Source organism: Cetorhinus maximus, chromosome 9 (genome assembly GCF_964194155.1).
Source record: "Cetorhinus maximus chromosome 9, sCetMax3.hap1.1, whole genome shotgun sequence".
Taxonomy (NCBI): domain Eukaryota; kingdom Metazoa; phylum Chordata; class Chondrichthyes; order Lamniformes; family Cetorhinidae; genus Cetorhinus; species Cetorhinus maximus.
In genome coordinates this window covers 17631426-17647096 of record NC_135887.1, presented here as the reverse complement: position 1 = coordinate 17647096, position 15671 = coordinate 17631426, and the positions used below count along the sequence as shown (strand labels likewise).

General features: G+C 43.0%; 1 pseudogene; it reads right to left on the bottom strand.

The window, feature by feature from the left end:
- Positions 1–5770: 5770 nt before the first annotated feature.
- The window catches only part of LOC144684290 (multidrug and toxin extrusion protein 1-like), a 35222-nt pseudogene continuing 25321 nt past the window's right edge, over positions 5771–15671 (bottom strand).

Sequence of the window (15671 nt, the reverse complement as noted above, 5' to 3'; positions counted from 1 at the left end):
CATCAAGTCTGCTCTGCCACTCAATGATATCATGTGATAATCCTCAATTCCATTTTCCTGACTTTTCCCTATAACCCTTGATTCCCTTACTGATTAAAAATCTGATTTTTGTGTCACCTATTTTTGTCATCTGCAAACTTGTCAATAGTACAATCACTTCCCTCATCTAAGTCATTGATATATATTGTAAATAACTGTGGCCCCAGCATTGATCCCTATGGCACTCCACTAGTTACAAGTTGTCATCCTGGAAATGCCCCCCTTATCCCTACTCTCTGTCTTCTATAGGTTAGCCAATCCTCTATCCATGCTAATATACTCCCCTAACACCGTGGGATCTTATCTTATTAAGTAGTCTTATTTGCAGTACCTTATTGAACACCTTTTAGAAATCCAAATATACTATATCTACTGGTTCCCCTTTATCTATCCTGCTTGTTACCTCCTCAAAGAATTCTAATAAAATTGTCAGGCATGATTTCCCCTTCATGAAGCCATGCTGACTCTGTTTGATTATATTATGTATTTCCAATTGCTCTGCTATTATATCCTTTATAATAGGCTCTAACATTTTCCCAATGACCAATGTTAATCTAACTGGCCTATAGTTACCTGTTTTTTGTTTCCCTCCCTTTCTGAATAAGGGCATAACTGTCATGAAGCTATTAATGTACGTAATATTTTGGAAATTTTTTTTAAAAATAGAGGATTAGTTTATGGGTATGTCTTAACTGGATTAAAGAGTGTTTTGATGTGCTAGTTTGAAGTGTAAACAGAGAGATAGCGTGCATTTGCATTTTTTGAATGGAGCATTCAAGAAGTGGAGTGTAAACTTGATGCCTTTCTAACAGATACCAAGCCAGATGTCTATATTACTAATAAAATTGGTGCTATGAAAGGGGTTTCTTAGTTAAAAGGTGAGCTCAAAGAGGTTGTTGATACAATGAGAATTAACATTCAATGGGGCTGTTAGGTATAACTTCAGTAGTTTTCGGGTGTGCAGGCAGAGGCAATGTAAGATCAAAAGGCAGCTGCAAGCCTCCAACTGGCTCCACAGTGGAAAGAACCTCATTTTGAATTCGTAAGGTGAAAATGCTTTGCCTGGTGTTTGGTTAAGTCTATGGGTTGCTGTTGCCTTAATGGAGATTAGTTTGGGAATTTGTTAAAAGTTATGATTGTAGTAATTTGCTGCCATGTGTACATATATTTTAACCTGTGTAAATTAATAAAATGTTTCATTTAGTTTAATGTAAAACCTCGAGAACTAGTGGTCTGATTCCTGAGGTTAGAGTCGCATCTCAAACATAACACTTAAAATTATTGATTATGACAGTTGTTTAAATTTTCCTTCTGGGATTTTTTAGTAACTCAGCTTTACCAACTGCATCGGTCATAACAGTAACTTTGGCAGTTTTCCAATCCTCTGGGACTTTTCCAGAATCTAAGGATTCTTGGCAGATTGCTACCAGTGCATCCACTATCTCTGTGGCTTCTTCCTTTAATATCCTAGGATGCAACCCATCAGGTCCAGGGGACTTATCAGCCTTTAGTCCAATTAGATTCCCTAGTACTTTTTCTCTAGTGATAGTTATTGTACTTATTTCCTCCCCTCATTTTGCCCCATGATTATTTGGTAGTTTCGGAATGCTATTATTGTATTCTACAGTGACGACTGATGCTAAGCATTTATTCAGATCTTCTGCCATTTCCTGGTTCCCCATTATTATTTCCCCAGCCTCATTCTCTAAGGGGCCTATGTTCACTTTGGCCTCACTCTTCCTTTCTTTATATGTAAAGAAGCTCTTACTGTCCATTTTTATATTACTTGCTAGTTTACCCTCAAAGTTTATTTTCTCCCTCTTTGTTTTTTTTTGGTCATCTTTTGTTGGTTTTTAAAACTTTCCCAATCCTCTGGTTTAACACTAATCTTTGCCACATTGTATGTGTTTTCTTTGAATTTGATACTATCCTTAACTTCCTTGGTTAACCATGGTTGGTTTATCCCCTTCCTAGAACCCTTCTTCCTCACTGGGATATACCTTTCTTGTGAGTCATGAACTATTTTCTTAAACGACTGGCATTGTTCATCAACCATCTTTTCTGCTAAGCTCCTTTCCCAGTCCACTCCAGCAACTCTGCCCTCATTCCTTTGTAATTACCCTTATTTAAGTTTAGCACAGTTGTTTCTGATGCAAGTTTCTCACTCTCAAACTGAATGCTAAATTCTATCATGTTATGATCATTGTTTCCTAGGGGATCTTTTACTCTGAGGTCATTTGTTAAACCTGCCTCATTACATATTACCAGATCAAAAATAGCCTGATCCCTGGTTGGATCCACAACATATTGTTTTAGGAAACTGTCCCGAATACACTGTATAAATTCTTGCTCGTGGCTACCTCTGCCAATTTGATATTCCCAATCTACATCAAGGTTAAAGTCACCCATTATTAATGTACTGCCTTTTTTACATGCTCTCATTTTTGCCTGATTTAATCTCTGTCCTACAGTATAGCTACTGTTAGGAGGTCTATAGACTACTCCCACCAGTGTCTTCTTCCTCTTGTTATTTCTTACCTCCACCCATATGGATTCTACATCTTCCAATCCAAGATCATTTCTTGCTACCGTACTTATTCCATCTCATACTAACAAAGCTACCCCACCACCCTTTCCATCCTGCCTGTCTTTCAAAAAGTCACATACCCTTGAATATTTAGTTCCCAGCTTTGATCTCCTTGTAACCATGTCTCCATAATGGCTATAACATCATACCAATTAACCTCTATTTGTGCTGTTAATTCATTTATTTTGTTCTGAATATTACATGCATTTATGTAAAGAGCCAGAGCCATTCATTTTGTCTTTTTACCATTTTTTCTCCCTTTGACCCTATTTGCTGCTTTTTTTTATGTTTGTACACTCTGTCCCTTCCTGTCGCACTCTGGCCATCATGACCTAAATAGCTGCCCTGCAATGCTGCCATACCCTTTTGCTTTATAAACCTAAGTGTCCCCTCTCCAGAACTGCCCGCCTTTATTTATTTTAAAGCCATCTCTACAGCCCCAGTTATTCGATTCGCCTGGACACTGGTCCCAGCACGGTTCAAGTGAAGCCCATCTCACTGGAACAGCTCCCTTCTACCCCAGTACTGGTGCCAGTGCCCCGTGAACTGAAACCCACTCCTCTCACACCAATCTCTGAGCCACGCACTTAACTCCTTGACTTTACTTACCCTATGCCAGTTTGCCCGTGGCTCAGGTACTAATCCCGAGATGATTACCTTGGAGGTTCGGCTTTTTAATTTATCTTCTAGCTGTTCAAATTCTTTCATCAGAATTTCCTTTCTAGTCCCAGCAATGTCTTTGGTTATTGATCATTGTTATTGGTTCTTTCTTTAGTGTTGCTGAGAGGGGCAGTATCTTGCCCTTGTCAGGCGGACTCAGCAGGGGTGGACGGGAAGCCAGCCGCTTCCCGCGATCGGGGCCGGAAGGCGATTCCACACTGGCGAGCTAATTAAGCCCACCCAGCGTGAAAAGCAAGCGTCAGCGCTCAGCACTGCCTGTGTGGGCGGGGGGAGGAAGGTGAGCGGGGCGAGCGGGAACTTCAAGCACGCAAGCGGGTTCGCCCTTGATAATCTCCCTGAGGCACAGAGATGAAGCATTTTCAAAAAAATAAATAAAAGAAATAAATAATGTAATAAAACACATCCCCTCATGTGACTCTGTCACATGAACATGTTATTAATTAAGTTTTTAACTTTTTATTTTTATTTGCTTTGGGGAACCTCATCTATGGGTTGGAGGGGCAGCAAAAAAATTAACTTAGTTGATCATTTAACGGCCTCAACAACCCTTTTAATTGTCAGCGGACGTGCTGCCGACTCCGGTGCGTGCCCGCCGACCGAAATATCACGCGACTGTGCGTTGAGGTTGGGATGCTCACCTGACGTCAAAGCGTCATCTCACACTCGAGCGGGTCCAGCGTGTGCCCGCCCACCGAGCTAAAAATTTTGCCCGTGGTTTGAAACTTTTTGTCTTGCACTCATTAAGACAAACGCAAGAATGTCAGATTTCAAAGGGAGCAACAGTTTATACATCATGAGAAAAGGGTGTTGATTGGTTGGCAAATCAACACTGATTAGTCGAGGCAATAGATAGAGCAATGACCATACTCAAACAGCTCGTGCTTGCAAAACTTAGGACATAATATCTAACGTTAGATGTGATTCTATGATTGGACAGCACTTGCTAAACAATCCCAAGTGTGCTAAGAATTAAACTAACAACCAATTTAGTGTTATCAGTTTGGCTCACAATGTGGCTCACTTACGCTTGCTAGAAGCAAGGTACATGCATTTTCAGGGACCTGTCCTCTGCAGGCAAAAGGAATCTGCCCAGGCACTGCGCCTTTTTTGAATTAAACAAAAGTGCGGGGGCAATAGTTCCCTGGTGCATTCTCCATGCCAATGCCTCGATCAATCAGATTCAACTTGCCAACCAATCAGCACCCTTTTGTCATGCAGTAAAAGTTGTTGCTCCCTTTGAAATTTGGTACTCTTGCATCTGTCCTGATGAGTGCAAGACAAAAATCTTCAACAGCATGTCTCTTTTATCAACAATACTCAGCAGTACTACCAAGTGACAATTCTTTCTTGATTATTTATTTGAAAGTTGATTGGAGTTCATCAGTAGCAACAGGTTTTGTGTTTTCCTTTGGTCGCAGTCTTACTATTCATGCTGCAGAAAATAATCTTGCTTTGTCTCTCCATTGTTCACTGGGGTCTACATGTCCTTTGCAAGAATGAAGTGTATCACCAGTCCAATTGCCAGTACAAGTGGTCCTGAAAGGAAGGCTAGGCCACGACGAATGATCAGCTGTTTTGTGGACAAGATTTCTCCAATCGTGGTCACTCCAGTGTCCAGAATAGAAGACTCATCTGTCACCCGGTCCTTGTTTATCTTTCCTTCCAATTGACAACTATTGGGAATTGGATTCACTGCGCTGTTTCCTGTGTTCACTTCTGGAAAGTCACATTGAAAGGTTTTAAGTACATGTTGTTACCAGTTGATCCATTTTCTAAGGAGGGCTGGTGATCAGATGAAGGATCTCCCCCATGACCACCAGACCACCAGACAGTGTCAACACCTCATGATCTATAAACTGGAGATCTGTCCTATCAAAAGCATGGCAACCAACTTAAGTTCCCGGGCTCCTAGTTTTTGACTACATTGGTTTTCTACTCACTGTCAGCAGGTCTGCCCCATTCCTGATGCCGGCTCCCTTGGTCAGCCACTGAGTTCCTATGAATTAAGGACCCTCCCTGGGAGCCCACAAGCAAACACGGATTGTCACCCCCCCCCCCCGCCCCGTGCACCATTGGGTTACCACTGGGTTAACAGTGGCAGTTGGATGAGTCCCTTAACTGGCCCTGGCCACTTAAGGAATTCAACTGGCGAGAGGGCAGGAAGGCTGGCCATGGGCCTTCCCACCCCAGGCTTAATTGGGAAGGTGGTGGGGTCCACACCCAACACTCCCTTATCTGATGAAATGCCTCCCCTCCACCAAACTCACCACAGTCACATATACATTCCCCATTTTTTGCCCTTTTGCATTTCTACTTCCTGTGACAAAACTTAGATAAACTAAATTGTAATTTTGAATAATTTAATGAAAATATACCAAAGAATTTTTTTACGCTACTCTTATTCGCTAACTGGGGAATGATTTAAAATCAGCACAATATTCTTTTCTTACCTGTTGACCTATACTAGGTTTGACCACCAGAGGTTCTCTTTGAGGTGTCCACATCTCTTATCACACCCACATTAACCAGAGCCTTTAAGCAAAATATGAAAAAAGTATCATTAATGCAAATGATCTGAAACAACAATCTGAAAAAGGTGCTTTTGTCCTGTAGAATAAATTGTTGTGATTGTTTGAAATTTGGCATTCTTTTGATCACCCTGATGCATGCAAGATGAAAAGTTTCAGCAACATGCGTCTCTTTTCAGTAATATTCAAGTTCTGTACTACCAAGCAACTGTTAGCATTCAATTGTTCTTTTGTTCTGTGTTTAATTATCTGAGTCTGTTTGTTGTTGATGCGCACTTTGCTTGATTAGCTAAGCCTGGGTGTGGATTCTGAGAAAAGTAAACTAACTGTAGAAGTTGCTGAAAGCTAGATCTGTAAGCATGGAGCAGACATTTTAAAGCACTGTGAATAACACCTGTTACACATATAGAAACTGGTGTGTCATCTCTGCATGGCTCCAAGATATAAAATATACAACGACACCAGTCATCCAGATTGGAAATTTACACCAAAGAGTTGACGCTTTCCTACTGGGTAGTGAAATAACCAAGATACTCTCCGGCTATTCGTTTGGCCAATGAGGAGACAAGTAGGTGAGAAGAAAATAAAAATTTACGCAAAAGATTAGTTTAATAAATAGTTATCTATTATCTGCTTTTACCTCATTGGATGCTTTAATCCAGTTCATTCTGTAAATCACAGTCAGAAAGAAAACTGCTCGTACAAATGTGGAAATGAGCATTCCAGACCAGAAACCTACAAAATAATAATGGGGCAGTGAGTATGGAGACAATGCTGTTGAGTTTTCCTTCCACTTCCATTCCTTTATGAAACCCTTTCACCTTCATCAGATGGCTGGTGTCAGGCGGCTTGGAGCTACTGGCCTCAGCACCCCTGGATTTGACATGAAGAGTTTGGCTCCTGATTAATATCTAACAATCCATATTGGAAATGTGCCTGTGTGGAATGTGGGTGAGACCCTTGATTCGGCTCAGCTGTGATGCTCTCCTCCTGCCAATATTCCAGCGTCTATGGTTACAGATGAAAAATGGCCATGGGAGGAAGGTGCCCTATCTAATGGGACAGAGTGAGGATTGGTAAACATTGGCCCCAAAATTACAAAGGGCTGGTTAAACTCATGATGCACCCCAGAGACGGAACTTCCACCCAACTACACTCTCCAGTACTGGTCTCGAGATGGAACCTGACCCCACAGTACTTTAAAAAGTGAGTAGAGGGTGATAATTGTCAGTAAAGAACAAAGGGAAAAACTATTTTAATTCCTACCAATTACTCCAAGTTTTGCAGCAAACATCAGGGAGATTCCAATGGGAAACCCAATTAGGCTGTATCCAGCTAAGATTCCAATAGCTCCCAGTTTCTGCTTCCCAGCTCCTCTTAGCACTCCATCACTCACACCCTGTAGAATAGACAAACAGAATATATTACAGTGATTACACAACAACTTTCTGTGGCTTCTACAGGAACGAAACAAAACCTAGTGACTTAACATGTCCCCAAATAATTCTGAACCAATGGATTACAGTTCAAACGCAGTCACTGATGTTATGTAGGGAATAGCTCATGTTTCTCGTTAATTCATTCATGGGATGTCAGCTTCACTTGCTAGGTCAGCATTTATTGCCCATCCCTAATTGCTCTTGAGAAGGTCAACTCACTTGCTTGCATTGTTACCGTTAAAGGTAACAAATAAAACCTCTTTTTTCAGTTTGAAATCAAAACATGCAAATTGATTGGATCTCCCCCAAAAGTCTGTGGATGCTGAGGGATAATTGAAGCTGATTATTGTTGGGTAAGAGTATCATTGTTTATGGAGCCAAGGTGGGACAATGGAGTTCAGGTTCAGATAAGCCATGATCTAACTGAATGACAGAGAAGGTTCAAGGGGCTAAATGGCCTCCTCCTGTTCCTATGAACCAAACCTATGTGACTGTTGACTCTGAGTTTGCAGTCTCTATTATAGTGTGATAACAGCAACGTGATGTCACTTTGTCGCCATGAGACTACGCTCCACTATTATGGGCTCCATGTTTCAGCTTAAAAAATCAATTAAAATTAAAACCACAGGAAGCCTTGAAAGAGAAACACTTTAAACCATTCTGATACAACAGGCAATGGGGATGTGTTTCTTCAGGGGCTTCTCCCACTGTATGTTCAGTGGAATTCCATGGAGACGTCTTGTATATAGGAAATTGTCAAGGTTCCTGACCATCATCAATGTCAATATCCCTCCGATCTGCTTCACCCTTTTTGGAGCTGCTGACTGTCTTGGACACAGCAAAGACTAGGGGACCCTGATAGCGCTGAAGGCCAGTGCACCAGAGCTAACCGCTCTCCAGCCCAAATCTTTCAGTGCAATTATGAAACTGACTTCAACCAATAATTTGGGAGCCCAGGTACCTCCTATTCACAACACAGAGAAAAAATAACCTAAAACCAGCCAATTACAACCCTAACAGCTTCCTCGCAATTGGATTTCATCTGTAACACAATAGGAAATGGAAGCGTGGCACTATAGAATGGGACAGGCAGAATCTGATGGATGTGTGCTGTAGGTAAGACAGAATAAATATGGCAGAATAAATTTAAAATAATGGAGTTAATATTTAAAAATAGCAACAACAGAAATGTCACTTGTAAACCTGTACCGATATCACAGATACAGAAATACTCACCCCCAAGGCATCAAACCAATGACAAACAGCACATAATGGAATTACTTCTGCAACTAAATTAACAACTTCACTGGAAAATGAAAAGAGGGATATTAGAGAGACTTCACATGATTCTTTAATCCATTTTTAACGTGTATTGATGAGCTTTTGCGCCTGTACAATGTTTTTACTAACTTGTCATTGGTAAAGATGTAGCCCACCAAATTCTTTGTCATTCCAAGTATCACTGCAATTACTAAGGCGATGCACCCTGAGAAACACATGTAAAACACAAAGAATTCTTATCAAATAATCTTTTGAATTTCCGGATAAACTTTTTAAAAAAAGTACTGTTCACTGCTTCCGTTTATAGTCTCTTTTTCCAACACATGAGCTCCCCACCTCCCCTCTGTTTTAATGACTGTTGACTCCCTGTCTGGGTACATTTAATGGCCTCCATCCCTCCCCACACTGCTCCTGTAAATTGCTTCAGGGATCTTCTACCTGATTAACCCTGGACAATGAGTGTCAACCTATTTGACTGTGCGCTGGAGGAGTCATCGCTGTTGGGTCTGTTCCTGTCCTCACTCAGTGTCCACACCCACACTCTGCATAACCATCGGGGGGCAGCAACCATGGCCGATTTTTCCCCTCCCTAATCCAGATCGCAGAGGCCGAACTCGAACTGACATCCCAGCTGAGATCAGCTCACTCAGCACAGATCAGGCATCAAACATGGGATCATCCTATCTATAAAATATACAATAAAAACAGAAAAGGCTGGAAAGACTCAGCAGATCAGGCAGCCTCTGTGAAGAGAGAAACAGTGTTAATCATTGTCTAATTATCAGAACTGGCAAAATGTTAGAGTTGTAGCATGTTTGAGAGCAGGTGTAAAGACACAGACGAGGGGACAGGGGGATAGAATGAAAAATAAGGCCTGTGACAGGGAGGAAGGCAGGAGTGATGAAATGATAAAGGAAGATGGTGCAAAGCAAAAGTGAGTATGCACTCAGACTAGACTTAGTTTTGATGTGGCAGTGTTCAGTACTATGATGAAACACCCTGAAGTCGAGAATTTGTCCTTAACGCATTGAAAAAAAATTCAATCTTGAAAAATGCTTAAATTAAAACTTAAATTTCCATCCATGGGTCACTCAGAGAACACAAAGGTCATCATTTTCAGTGATGCTCCTCATGCTAACTTCCTGGTGAGCATTTGAGTGGGGCTGGTTTTGTATTATGGTGAAATTGGGAAATGCCCTTCGGCTTGGGAAGCTGAAAGAGGGATTGTGAAAAGTACTTTTGCTGCTGACACACTGGCTGTTGTGAAACCACTGGGTACGGGACTCTATTTGTCAAATATTTTAAGGGTGATTCTACACAAGGGACTTACTGAAGATCGTATACCTGTTGAGTGCTATGCAGATAATTGTTCTTTGTGGGGTACACTTGACAAAAAGTGTGAATAACAAAAGGCTGTGGATTGACGGGTTTGAAACCAACGCTGAAGAGAAAGGAAATCTCAAAAATTAAATAGGTGGATGCAAGCCATCAACTGTCTGATTGTTTTACAAAAAAAAACAATGCCTGTACAAAGAAATTGTCAGGAATATGAACATTTTTTGCTTTGTTTTGAAATGTTGTGCATATTAACTCTAAGTTTTCCTGGGAAAAAAAGAAAGGGAATCTGTTAATTGAACGGGTATGCTCATTTAAAGCACATTCCAATAGCAGGTTTTTGTTTTAATGCAGTTTATAAGTAATAGAACTTACCCGAATAGCTTTGCCTCCATTTTTAGCCCAGTTACGGCGCATGTGCCCAGAGCCACTTTGTAACTGTGCATTCTCTGACCGGGATTTTCCGGCCCCATTGGCGGTGGGACCCGCCATGGGCGAGGCGGTGCCCCAGCCAGAAGTCCATTGACTTGCGGGCGGGACCGGAAGATCCCAGCGGCGGGCGGGTGCGGGAAAACCCCACCCTCAGTCTGTTTTTTTTGAAACATACCGCCACCTCGCTGGCCGCCTCTCCTGATCCCCTCACCCCCCCTCTCTCTCCCAACCGCCCCACCCAAGGCTTCCTGGCTGTCTGTCTTGCTCACCACCACTCACCCAAGTCCTCGTGGGAGAGGGGTGGTGAGCCAGAGGGAGAGGGAACTTATGAGCAGGAGGAAGAAGGAAGCAGTGAGCAGGAAAGAGAGAGAAGTGATGAGTGGGAGGGAGTAAAGGGGGTCGGGGAAGGCAATGAGTGGGTAGTAGGAAGTGGCGATCGGAAGGTAAGCAGAATGAGTAGCAAGTCATTAAGGGTAGTAAAGTTGAAGGAGGATTTTTGGGCCGGCTATGCAGCCATTAGGTTCTTAATGTGAATATTATAGAGCAGGATTATACCTTATTATATGGTATCATGTGGGGAAGTGATTTTAATTTAGCACATTTTCGCTTAGCTTGCCATTTTTTAGGAAGACATTAGAAGTGCTAAATATGGGATAGCTGTATATCAATTGTATTTAATATGAAGACGGTGGGCATCAATTGGGCTTTCAGTTGAGCGCTTACTGAAACCGTATTCGGTTGTGTTAGGAGGTGTATGCTTATCATGTTTCACTTTGCAAATAAATATAAGACTGAGTAAAGATTGGCTCCAGTTTCATCCTTCACCAACTGGCTTTCCAGAACAGGGCCACCCTTTCAGGAGAGTTTGAAAGGGCAGAACATTGGAGAGATTGTGAGGGACACGTTGTTTGAATAACCACAGTTTTAGCCAATGAGCTTATAAACTATTGGACTCACCAGTACAGCTTATAGCAACTTTAGCAGTGTTTACAGCCTGCTCTGGATTACTGGCACCCAGTGTATTACCCACAAGAACAGTTGCAGCCATGCCATATCCAAATGGAATCTGCAGGAGAAAGAACATTAATAATTACTTGTACGTTTATTCTCTATTTCCATTCCTCCAGAACTCTTCGTTTAATCTGTTGCTGACAGTAACTGCTCCGTCAATATACCTGTGGGTGGATGTATCACCGAACAGATCAGGAAGGTCAGAGGTTCAGTCCCTCCTTTGTGCTGAGTTACCTGATCTCAGTTGGGAAGTGGTTGGTTTTACAATTAACCTCGTTACCCATAACCCCCAACCCCACCCCCTTCATCACCCTCCGGGCTTCTGGAAGGAATAAAATCAGCCAGAGTTACTGTTACTAATTACTTTGATTCCCTTCTTTTTGTCCTCCGCTTTTGTCATCAAATTGCCTTCCGATACTCAATATAATCTCTTCACGATTTCATCCCTCCCCATCAATGTAACCTCCCCCAGCTCTGCAATCCTTCAAGATCTCTGTGCTCCTCCAATTTCCGCCTCTTGCTCATCCTTGATTTCCATTGCTCCAATGTTGGTGCCATTAACTCCGCAGCGTAGGCCCTAAATTCTGGAATTTCCTGGCCTAAAACTCGCTGCCTCTCTACCTTCCTCTCCTTTATCTTGCTCCATAAAATCTATTGGTGAAATCATCCCAGATTTGCACTAAGTGCGGTAGCAGGTGGGTAAAACAATGTTTTACCCGCCAGCCACAATGGTGGGTTTTCACACCATATTGTCCCAAATCCACCGCGTTAGTTATGCATTCTCAGGAAACACACCGTTTCCATGGTGGGCAGGCTCTCATTCACCCGCTGTGCCATTACCTCACTGCTTCATCACACCAGGCACCATATTTAAAGTTCAGATGCGTGTACACATCTCAGTGCTTCCAGCGCGTGACTACTGCAGGGAAGATGTCCACAAAAGGCAAAAAGACTGCAGCCCCCAGGTTTAGTGATGTATCACTAGAACACCTTTTGGGTGCCATGGAAGCCCGCCGCGATGTCCTGTACCCCTGCTTTGGCCGCAAGGTGGGCAGCGGCCTGACCAACCAGGCTTGGGAGGCAATGGCAGTGGTGGTCAGTGCCAATGCTGCACAGAAGAGGTTGGCCATCCAATGCAGATGGAGGATGAATGATCTCATCCATGCAGCCAGGGTATGGCAACCATCTCGTCACTCTAAACTCACGCACTCAAGCCCATCACACATTCACTGGCCTCTCACTCACTGCCAGCTCAAGGGGCATCACCACCCATTCTCACACACATACTCTCACATGTCCATCTGGCCTCATCTCCTCTGAAGGCTGCCTCCTCAGCCCTCACCACCTTGAGGCCACTTGTGCAGATCAACATGTGTCCCCACAGGCACCCTGGGATAGATACCCTCCTTCCCCAGTACAGCCCTCATCCTGCAGCCTCTTCCCTTGTCTGAGGCCACTTCTTCCCCTTCCCCTAGCAAGCCCTAGCCCTGCAGCCATTGAAAAGCCACCCACATATGGCTGATCTGGTAGGTGGAGACCTGCAGTGAGCCCCCCCTAAAAGTGATATGGTGCTGCCTGTGAAACTTGGTGCTGATGACTGTGAGTGCTGCCCGAAGCAAGGTAGGCAAACAAACCTTGAAGTCCCAAGTGAAGTGCAGACCGCCAAGTGCACATTGCTTATGTGCTGTTGTGAAACACATCAACATGTTCTTCTGCCGATGTGGGCGGACGATCCTGCTGGGGGTTGGGGATAGGGGGAGAATGAATCCGGCGGGTGGGCTTATAATAATATGCTGATGTACTACAATTAGGTTCTCCGACACCTGATGGTGGGAAACATGGCCCGCCATGGGGGGATGGCTGAGTGGACAATCCTGAACTGGTTTCACGACATTTCACGCACTGAACACGCCCAACACCAGCGGGCACAGAAAATCCCAGCCTATGTCTTTTTTGAAGCTTTTGGTCACCTGTCCTTATATCTCCCTAACAAACTTTGCTTCATAACACACCTGTGAAGCGCCTTAAGACATTTCACTTTGTTAGAAGTGCTATGTAAATGTGTTATTGTTGTTGAAGAATGAAATGAAAATGAAATGAAATACTAGGAAGTTCCAGACAACATTTGAATGCACATCAGCACCTGCCCTGTGGCAACATCCTCCATATTCCATAAACAATCTATACAGGTGCCAGGAGCAATGTTGTCATTGCTGTTAAAACCACATCGGTTCCAACTCTTTACAATTTATCTGCACATGAGAAAGTAGAAATGAAAAGCATCTTCACAAAACATTGAGGTTTGCTGATGATACCAAGTTAAGAGAGATGGCAAACCGAGGAATGATTCAGGAGATTGCAGGGGAATGTAAGGAGGTTAGCAGTGTGGGCAGATAGGTGGCAAATGCAGTTTAATGCCGAGAAACCTGGCAGTAACACATTTTGGAAGAAACATCAGTGAAAGGAAATACATGGTCACCTTGTTTATTACAGTAGAGGAACATTGGGAGATCCCAGGGTACTGATATATCGATTTTAAAATGAAGGAGTACGCTCAGAAATGGTCATAAAAAAGTAAATAAGATTCTGAGTTTCATATAAAAGTTGGGATTGAAATGGAATTTCTGCAAGATATTGGTTAGGTCACAATTGAAATATTGCACCCAGTCCGGCCACCTCACAAAAAGAGCAGTGCAAATGTTTGCTGGGATGACACAAGGAATGAGAGGCTATAGCTACAAACAACGGGTGAAAACTGGGGCTTTCATCCCTGGAACAGAAAAGGTTAAAGGACAATCAGATCAAGGATTCCAAAGGTGTGAAATTTTTGAGAGGGTAAATGGTGAAAATGCTTTCACTGGTAACAAAGAGGCATGTGTCAGGGTTAACACTGGAAGGATCAAGCGGAGGAGTTGGAAGAAATGGTGTTGTAGACGATTAAAGAGCGAGCACCATTGCTGACAAAATTGACTGAATGGTCTACTGATTAAATTTTTGTGACTCTTTAAATAGACGATTAGGAACTTCACAAATAGGTTAGTGGTATTAGTGAAGGTACGTTACGATTGTCCGTTCAGCAGAGTGGAAAATAAGCTGTAAAGGACCAGGTTAAATAGGGGCTGGATTTTACGGCTCTCCTGGCAGTGGGTTTGCAGGCCGGGGCCCATGAAATGCCATGGGCACCATGCCCTCCACTTAGCTACTACCTCTACCCCAATTCCAAGTGGCAGTGGAGGCATTGGGCAGCCTGCCTGCTTGTGGGCCAAATGAAACTCGGAAGTGTCCAATTATCAACCACTTAAAGGGCCTCATATCACCACATTTGGGATTTAACCAGTGGCAGGAGAGTCCCACACAGACTCTTGGCAACTTTCAATGCACAGGCTGGTCATGGACAAAGGCACGAATGCCTCCTTAACAAGCCCCCTGGCCCCCTAGGTCTAGTCACCCCAGTGGCACTGCTGGGACCAGAGAAGGCTGACAACTCTCAGAGGCAGGACTTCCTGACCAGATGGGGGCAGAGGTTCTGCCTTAAACCAATTAACTCTCACCCCAATCCCTGCTGGAGTAGGGGGGGGGGGCTTGCCCCTGGTTTTTTCACCTAGGGGTCGGGAGCCCTGCACCTTGTTTAATCCGGCCCATGTAGAATAGTTCCTTATTGAAAGTGCAGAAAAAAGAGGAGAATGTTAAACCTTCATTTAATGTATTTCTTTTTATATTCGTTCATGGGTGTCACTGGCTAGGCCAGCAATTATTGCCCTTGTTCAGAGGGCATTTAAGAGTCAACCATGTTGCCGGTCTGGAATCACATGTAGGCCAGACCAAGTAAGGATGGCAGATTTCCTTCCCTAAAGGGGATTAGTGAACCAGATGGGTTTTTACAACAATCAACAATGGTCATTATCAGACTTTTAATTCCAGATTTTTATTGGATTCAATTTTCACCATCTACCATGGTGGGATTTGAAACCTGGGTTCCAAGAGCATTACCCTGGGTCTCAGTGAATACTAGCCCAGTGACAATACCAGTATGCCACTGCCTCCCCTTCTACAAGTGCTAATTGTAATGTTGTTCCCATGGGTTAAAATTGCTATCCTTTAGTCAAACGTGTATTAGGCATGTAAGTATTACACTTGTACAGAATCTTCATCCTTACCATGTATGCTATTGTTATGATCTGGTAAACAATGGACTGGGCTCCAAGTTGAACTTCATTAATCAACTCTGTGAACAGATTGAAAGAACAATCAGTAAATTAAACTTCATTGAAACAAACTAACACTAAGAGAGAAAAAATTGTGGAACAAAATCTTTCAACAGACCTAAAGCAATTACTT